Here is a 9,650-nt window from a genome sequence, read left to right as displayed (position 1 = left end):
TTGATATAAAGATCTCTGACATTCTTGTATGTGTAGAATTAATATTCTCAAAACAGTCATACTACCAAAAGCTTTATACAGATTCAATATAATCTCAATCAGAAAAGCAATGATATTCTTAACAGAACTAGGAAAAAATAGTCTCAAGATTTGTAAGGAACACTAAAAGACCCAGAATAGCCAAAGCAAACCTGAACAAAAAGATGATGCTGAAGGCATAAAAATACTTGATCCCAAATTATATAACAGAGGTATAGTAACAAAAACAGCATTGACATCAAAATAGTAATGAAGATCAAGAGAAGTGAACAGAAGAAACATACCCATTTAGATACAGACATCTGAAACTCAACAAAGTGATCAAAAAACCTGTGAGAGGAAAAGATAGCTTTTTAAAAAATTGTGCTTACAAAACCAATATCCACATGTAGAAAAGTGAAAATCTCTCCTTTTTTCCTTGCAAAATGTCAATCCAACATGGATCAAAGTCCTGGGATTTAGACCTGAAACCCTGTGACTATGAGAGAAAAGCATAGGGTCAACACTCCAACATACTGGTGCAGTCACAAACTTCCTTAACATTCCTCAAGTATAAGAAATAAACCAAAAATCCATAGATAGGATAGTATTCAATTAAAAAGCTTTTTCATAGCAAATGGACTGCATAAAAGCATAAAGATAGAGCCTACAGAATGGTAGAAATTTTTGATGACTTCTCCAATGACAGGATTAATATCAAGAATATATATAATACTCAAATTTTTAACACCAAAATAAAAAGTAAATCCAAATAACCCAATCAACAAATGGACAAAAGAACTAAATGAATGCTTCTTCAAATAAGAAATATAAATAGACAACAAATATATGAAAAAATGTTCAACATTAGCAATAAGGGGGAATGCAAATCAAATCCACATTGAAATTTCATCTCACTCCAGTTAGAATGCCAATTATAAAGAAAGCACATATCAGCAAATGTTGACAAGGACGTGTGGAAAAGATACACTCATACAATATTGGACTATAAATTAGAACAACTACTTTGGAAAAAAGTGGTGAGATTTCTCAAAGGACACGAAATCAAACCAATATATGACCCAGTAATCCTACTCTTTGCTATGTATCCAAGATAAATAAAATTAGCATAGTATATTGATATAGGTATATCAATGTTTGTTGCAGTGCAATTCACAATAACCAAGTTATGCAACCAGCCCAGCTAGCTGTCAACAGATGAATGCATAAGGAAAATGTGATATATTTATGCATATATGGTGTCACTATGAACCTCAATATCATATGTAACTGTAATGCACTAATAAAAACATTACATAAATAAATAGGAGAGATAAAATTCCCACCCAATGACCAGACCTCACGTAGGATGTATAGGGGTCCCTAAAGACCTTCTCCTGGACATCCACTGCTTCAGCAACAGCAGAGAGCAACAGCACAAAGACTGTAGGCACCATATTATGCAAGTCCTTGACCAAGTTTTTTCTGCATATCATTTCAAAATGTAGTGTTGACAAGACTAAAGGAGGAATTTTAACATACTTACCTCATATATTCTACAACAAAATTGCCTGATCCACTAAAATGGCAAGACTTTTGTGAAAACTACAGAGAAAGGGAATTCTCAGCCTCTGACAGTTTTCAATATGTCAAAATAACACTACTCATCACCAAACATGTGACAGAGAAACTAAACTATAAAACCCACTTGGAAATGCATTTAATACTTCACAATAATCTGATATCAAAGGACATATTACTAAGGTAAGATGTGTCCTATTATAGACCTCACATATGATTAAAGAAGAAATCAAACCCAATAGGTGCTTAAATCTTAACACAGAAACATGAAATATTTGAGAGCGGCCACAGTGGCTCTCAGAGCATTGTTTGGGGCATGGGGTGTAGCGGGGGTGGCAGCGTGGGGCTCATATAATTAAAGTTTCTTTGTTGTAACTTTATAGAACACAACTGGAATTGAAAATGAATCAGCCAGTGAAAATGACCTATAAATGCACTAACATTTACTTCAAAATAACTCTACACAAAAAATTCAGATACAAAGTTTAAACTTGAGCAAGATTGACTTTCAGTTAAAATCCTGATGATTATTTTAAGATGTTCCTCAACTCACTGTGGGGTCAGGTCTGGGTAAACCCAGCATAAAGTAAAAAATGAACACTCCTGAGCATTTGGCAGCTGCTGAGACCCTGACTGAGGTACCCAAACATGTGCTCTGAGGACTTCTGGAGGAAGTGAGGTTCTCCAATCAGCTGTTGACATGACCTGGATCAGTGTCTGGGCCACTAAATCAATCTTAAAAGGCAAAAAAGTTTGGGCCATTTGTTGATGATAAGAAAAAAAATCTCAGGTTAAGAATAATGCATACATAATGTATACATGTGGAAAGTTCACCACTGCCCAGTACCACACAGGGACCAATCCTTGACACCTGGATCTTTGAGGAGACACTCTAACCATAGCAACGCTCCTGAAAATCTTTGCAGAAAATATATACATGCACATGTACAAACTGATGGTAAAATGCAGATCACAACAGGACTAGTAACTGTGATGTGATTGAGATGGAATCCAATTTGGTGGACTTATATGGCATAAATTGTCTGCTCATTCCAGTTAGAGTGGAAATTACTCAAAGTATAAAGACTACACAGGTCATTGTAACAGATGAGCTTCCTAAAGAGCCATCCAGCAGCATAAACTGTGGGTCTAAGAAACGGAACTGCTAGGCCACCTGTGTGCCCCAAAATTAAAGTTGAAACAGACTCTGACCCTGTGGCACCTCCGTGTTCCTTAAGTCTGCCTCTTAGTGTATCAACGACTCAGGCAGTGTCTTTCCACAAGGAGAAGAATGTTTATTTGTCATCAAAGCTCAAATAGCTTCATCAAATCCAGGACAAGCTAACTCCTCCTGCAGAGATTTCAGCAACTGAAATCCATAAGTTAGGTTCCATTTGCATGTCCACTCCGGTATCCATATTACCTGTGACCTTGAGTAGGTTTAAGAGATTGACCAGTTCTCTACCCAGTTTGCCACAGCCCAGCCCTGCCCCTCGGGACTTCCAGAAACCCAGTGATGGAAAAGAAGCATGGACAGTCCTAACTTCCTAGAAACCCAAATTAGAAAGTCATATTGACTCACCAGCATGGAGTTCATCTGGGAGAGAAGAGAGAGAAACTGGGAACTCTCCTTCCTTTTATGAATACAAAATGTAAAGGTCCAAAGGGTTCAGCTATAAATGTTAAGGTGCTGGGGTCCAGCCCTAGAAGTGGTCGGGGGTCCTAGGTGGATGGGAGGCATCGGCGGTGAGAAGAAACAGCAGACAGAGACACCAAGTGTTCTGAGGCTGAATCTCTATCTTTATTTTCCTGCCAGCCTTTTTATTCATTTTTTTCTTTACTAATGATTATATCGTTTTACAGTTAGTTCAAAATTTAAAAAAAACTTCAAAAGTACAATCTATGCTTCTTCTCAAAGTACACATTCTTTCTGTATGATAGCTTAGATCAAAACAACCTTATTTCCCAGCTAGATTAAAACAACCTTGTCCTCCAGCTAAATTGAGGTCACCATGATCTGTTAACTTTCAATTTCCAGAACAAATTCATCACTAGATTTTCTGAGAAATTACCTTTACCGTGAACTCCAGTGTTTAACTGTGAAAAGCTTTTACTATTATTAACAAAGGGCAAAGAAGTCAACTTATAGTTAATATTTAGTCAATTCTATTTCATTTAATGGTGGACTACAATCTTATTTTGATTCTCAAAGAATTAGGCTAAACAGGAAAAACACAAATTATATTTATGACTAACCTAAATATTTTTATTATGTAAAGTATCTCTAGAATAAATTACTAAAACTAGGAAAGCAACAAAGGCTAAACACCGCATCCAAGCTCAGAGGAATGCCTCTTTATCCATCTATATTTAGAAACTATTATACTAAAGTAATCACGGGCTCCTTTTAACTCGAGCATAGCTACAATTGTTTATTTTCATATAGTTTATCTATGTATTACTACTAAATTTTTATTGGGTATATTTTGTGTCCCAATACAGTAAAACCTTCCCAATGTTTTTCCAATAAATTTCTAATGATATATTGATTATTAATATTATAAAGCAACTACACATGGAGACATGCCATGCCTATGACCCCCGAGAGGGAGGATGATCTTTCAACAGAACTGTGTCAAGTGTTGAGTCCTCTACTCCAACAGAACCGTGTCAAGTGTTGGAGTGGTGGGAAATAGACATGGAATTAAGGGGAGAGCAAATAAAGAGGCAAGCACACAGGATGGCATACAGCAAGAAGTGGCTCCCGTGGGAAAGCCAGTTCAATTTTTATTATCTACTCCAAGGTTATATCAAGTCACATTAGGTCACATTAGTGTAGTTAGCTTGTACATGTGCAGATCATGTAACTTGCTTGCTTCACAGAATCCACTAGTTACTAAACGTTTTATAATAAGATAATGTCTCCAGGCCTCAAGGACAGAGGAGTTGCAGAGTGTTTCTAAACCATTCAAACAGAAGCCATTATTGTTCTGAGGAATGTGCTCACTCAAGGTCTTATGCTCCTTTGTACTTTGACATGGCCTGAAGCTCTGTAACAAAATACCTAAAAAGCAGACAGCCAGTTCTACTTTCAGCAATGTGTGCAACCAGCAAGCCATTGGATTTATCTAGCAGTGTCATACTGAAGGCTGAGGGTACAGACAAAGCTATGGTCCAGTGGGAATATGTGTTGGCTTTTAGTGTGCATAGAAACCCTTGTAGTGACTTTGAAGGTGAGGAGTTGAAAAAAAAATATTCGGTGCAGCCCACTTGTGGTGCTGTGAAGAAGCAGCCAACCAACTGCATGCTTCAGAAGCGTCTTCTGAATGAATATAATGGCATCGATTTACCTGTAGAAAATACTCCTGATGTGACCAGGAGTTCAAATCATTGTAAATATCTAGATGCCCACTCAGATCCTGATCTTGTTCTTGACTCTGGTTTCTCTGCCCTGCCATTGAGTCACCCCCTTAAGTTTGTCCTTCAGTCGCCTGCCTTGTAGACATCGTCCTCATTTTTCAGTCAGCAGCCTCCTTTCCTGACCCTCACAGATCCCCCTTCACTCCACTCTGCCTTCCAGTGTTAACTGTTGCCACTGCACCCTCTCCACTCTTTCCAATGATCCCTCTCCCTGCCTCTTCTTCTAGTGGATCTCCTCACCCATGTCCCTCTCTACTCTCTAATGCCACTGCCCAGTCTTCTCTTCCAATTCTGTCCCCAACAGTGTCCCCCTTGCCTCTCCCATTCCTCATATCTGCTGCTTCACTTGGGCCTCCAACACTTTCTTCTTCCTCCTCCTCCTCTTCTTCCTTCTCCTCATTCTCATCTTCATCTTCCTCCTCATCCCCTTTGTCACTCTCTCTCAGCAGTGTCATCTGTTGTTTCCTCTGGGGAAGTCTCTCTCCCCACAGTAACTTTCAAACAAGAGGAACCAGAGAAGGAAGACCTGAAAGTCAGGGAAGAGTCCCAGTCTGTTGTCAAACAGGATGCCTTTCAGAAAACATTCAGCAAAAACTTTGTTTGCAATGTCTGTCAATCACCTTTTCTTTCCATGAAAGATCTAAGCAAACATTTATCTATTCACACTGAAGAATGGCCCTTCAAATGTAAATTTTGTGTGCAACTTTTTAAGGATAAAATGAATTCTTCAGAACATTCATATTTGCTTCATGGAGTTGGGAATATCTTTGCGTGTTCCATTTGTAAAAAAGAATTTGCCTGGCCAAGCCCGGTGCCACATGCCTGTAATACCAGCAGCTCCAGGGGCTGAGACAGGAAGATCGTGGGTTCAAAGTCACCCTCAGGAAAAGTGAGGTGCTAAGCAACTCTGTGAGACCTGTCTCTAAATAAAATACAAAATAGGACTGGAGATGTGGTTTAGTGGTCCAGTGCCCCTGAATTTAACCCCTGGTACCTCCCCCACCAAAAAAGGAATTTGCTTTCTTGTGCAACTTGCAGTAACACCAGAGAGATATCCACTAAGACGAGGTGTACACACACCATGAATTTGAAAGTGGGACACTGAGACCCCAGAACTTCAGAGATCCCAGCAAGGCCCACATGGAGCAAATGCAGGGCTTGCTGAAAGATCCTTTGGAAACTTCTAAAGAGGAAAAATTAAATAATTCCTCTGAAAAGCTTTGTATCACCATAAAAATGAAAGCTTCTAGAATAAAGACAAAAGATATAGATGGGTCTCAATCAGCATTAACCAATCTTTGAACCACCTCCATTTCAGTACCATCACCACAAACCCATGGGTATTGGTGCGACAGCCACAAATTTCACTACCCACGATATTCCACAGACTTTTACTACTGCCGTTCACTGCACAAAATATGGAAAATGTGTCGACAACATGCCTGAATTACACAAACATATCCTGGCATGTGCTTCTGCAAGTGACAGGAAGTGTTATATCCCAAAGAAAAATCCAGTACCATTGAAGCAAACTGTAGACCAAAAATGGAGTGGGGGGATTTTAGACAACTCTGGAAAAAATGCCTTCCCCAGAAAGGCAGCAAAATGTCACCAATACACTCAAATTAAATGCGTATTGAAAAAAAAAGAAAGAAAAAAAGAAGCCAACTTGTACAGAAAGTGAGACTTAAAAAAAAAAAAAAATTCTGCAAAACACAAGGCCTATTGAAGAGCTCCACGGAGTCATCCTCCCACGTCTTCCCCTACTTTAGTCCGAGAGTTCATTTACTTCAGCAACCTGAACAAGGAAACCCCTCTTTCCTTCCAAAATAAAAGTTTCTCATTCATCCAAGAAAGGCAGATGCTCGTTACCTGTAAATAGTGACAGACACATCAGCAGTAGCAACTGCAGGTGGATGGCAGATGCCAAGATTAAGATGTAGAGCACGCAGGTGCCCCTAAGGAAGACCTGGGCTCACAGCTCAGGCTCCAAACAGTCTCCGTTGCCCTCCTTGTCCTTCCAGTCCAGGCAGAATGTCAAATTCACAGCTTCAATCAAGTCCAAGTAACCCCAAGATCCTCCTCTTTAAGGAACTCCTTCCCTTCAGAATGGCCAAAATCACTCACGTGGAGGGAGAAGAACCCAAAGCTGTGGCCAATAATTATTTTGCTCAGCTCTCAAGTAAAACCTTCTGGGAGCCTGCATATAAGGATACAAAGTGAAATAAGCCAATCCCCAAAAAACCAAAGGCTGAATGTTTTCCTGATAACTGGATGATGATATATAATGGGGTTGGGGGAGTTAAAGAAGAATGGAGAAACTTTAGATTATGTAGAGGGAAATGAGAAGGAGGGAGGGTATGAAAAATGGAGTGAGACATGACATTATGCCAATGGTATGAATCAACATCATGCACAACCATAGAAACAAAATGACATACCCCATTTGTGTACAATGAATCAAAAAGCAGTCTGTAAAAATTTTTAAAAATTAAAATTAAAAAATTAAGGCAGAAGTCCTATGAATCAACAGGTGAATAAAAGATTAATGTAACTTACATTGGAGAATAAAAGCACTGTATAACTTTAATATTTAAAGTGCATGACCTCTAATAAACTGGTTTAGTGCATGGGCTTTAGATTTAGGAGGCCCTGGTTTGGTATAACGGTTTTCTCTGACTGCAAAGAAATAAATATTGGCTAACTTAAGCAGAAAGGAAATCTACTCCCAACCTATCAAGATATAACATATTTGAAGGTTGGAACATCATGCCTTGAAAAAAAAAATAGCAAAGTTGTTTCACAAAGCAAGTGCACTTTGGTAAGTAAGAAAAGAACAGACCGGTTCGATGTAAAATCTAGAGAACAAAGCTGGGGCCAATCACCCAAAGCCTTCAACTGGCAGCTGCAACTGATCTAAGTAAAAGCAGGAGAGAGGACAGCAGTGCCAGGCAGGAACTGAAGGACTTCAGGAACTTCCGGTAGAAAAGCCCCCAAAACAAAACAAACCTTAATTGACTAAATGATATTGCATGCTCAACTTAGCATAAGCACTATGGCAAAGGAATGAAATCTACCACACTTGGAAGACCAGGTGAAGCTGACTCAAAATTTGTAACAGTAGGCTGGTGTTTTGTTGCCCTGGTTAGAGACAGGCATCTACTCCTTCAGTAGTGCCCAGTATGTGTGCTGGGCTTCCCGGTGACAGAGATCCAAAGAGAAGGGCCCTGTGAGATGGGCTAGAAGAACTGGCTTCTCATCATGGGACTGTAACTCAGATGTGAGTGTGGCCCTTGACTTTGGCACATAGCAGAGAAGGGAAAGATTTGAACTTAAACTTGAAAAACAAGTTCTCTGTTTTATCAGCAGTTTCTCATAGATTTCAGGGATGACAGATTTGGATGCACTCAAAACTTTTCCTCACACACCAGCTCTTGATGCCTTTCTTCTAAATGAATTGTAGACAAAGACAAGCATCTAGCTGATCTCCCCCTTTTTTAAATCACAAGCAGATCACAGCATAACCTAGAGGAAAACAGATTGGATATGGACTTTTTTTGTGTGTGTGCCTCTTATACTGTCGTGTTTACATATCCAGGTGGATATTATCCTTTCAGATGGTTATCTGGCATTAATTTATAACTATTATAAGAGATTGTGTAGCAATATATCAATGCACAGATACATCCAGACTGGTACAGATGTGCAGCTACATGTAAATATAAATGAACTAACATACCAGGTTTTATACTGCAACCTCTATTAGAGATTAAAAACAACAAATTGGCTCTGCCAAAGTATGAGTATCATTTTTCCATTTGTTTTTTAATTTTTAAATTTTATTTGTTCTAATTAGCTGTACATGACAATAGAATGAATTAATACATTTTGATAGATCATACATAAATAGAGTGTAATCTTTCATTTTTCTGATTATACATATTGCAGGATCACATTGGTCATGCAGTCATACATGTACATGAGGTAATAATGTCTGTTTCACTCTACTATCATTCCAGCCTCCATACCCCTTCCCCCCACTTCACTCCCCTCTTCCTAATATGAAGTAACTCTATTCTTCCCTATCTGCTCCCTTTACTGTGAATTAGCTTCTGCATATCAGAGAAAACATTCTGCCTTTGGTTTTTTAGGTTTGGCTTATTTTACTTAGCATGGTATTCTATAATTTCATTCATTTAGCAGCAAATGCCAGAATTTCATTCTTCTTCAAAAGTTGAATAATATTCCATGTTTTCTTTATCCATTCATCTGTTGAAGGGCATCTAGATTGGTTCCATAGTTTAGCTATTGTGAATTATGCTTCCTTCCAAATTATTGACTGAGTTGTTAGAAAATGGCTAGATTGTCTTCATATTGTTTTTTGTTCTCAACTTCAAAAGCAATCTACCCCTTGAAATTTGTAGTTTAATACTCATTTGGATGAGTTTGTGCCCCTTTCACCCTTTCATTTTCATTCCCATTTTGTTACATTTCTGTTATGGGGACTTTATGTTGAAATATTGTTTGAAGCATTTGTAGCAGTTTAAAAATAGAATATTTAAAATTACTTAAATCATTTGGATGCTTCAATTATTATTATATCTGATTTACATTTAGCTTTTTTGTTTGCA

The 9,650-nt window shown here is 38.4% G+C and overlaps 1 pseudogene; it reads left to right on the top strand.

The window, feature by feature from the left end:
- Positions 1-1,367: 1,367 nt before the first annotated feature.
- Positions 1,368-8,004, top strand: LOC124982702 (PR domain zinc finger protein 2-like; annotated as a pseudogene).
- The last annotated feature ends 1,646 nt before the right edge of the window (positions 8,005-9,650 follow it).

Source organism: Sciurus carolinensis, chromosome 4 (assembly GCF_902686445.1).
Source record: "Sciurus carolinensis chromosome 4, mSciCar1.2, whole genome shotgun sequence".
Taxonomy (NCBI): domain Eukaryota; kingdom Metazoa; phylum Chordata; class Mammalia; order Rodentia; family Sciuridae; genus Sciurus; species Sciurus carolinensis.
The sequence above is the reverse complement of the archived record's forward strand: the minus strand, read 5'-3'. Positions and strand labels throughout refer to the sequence as shown.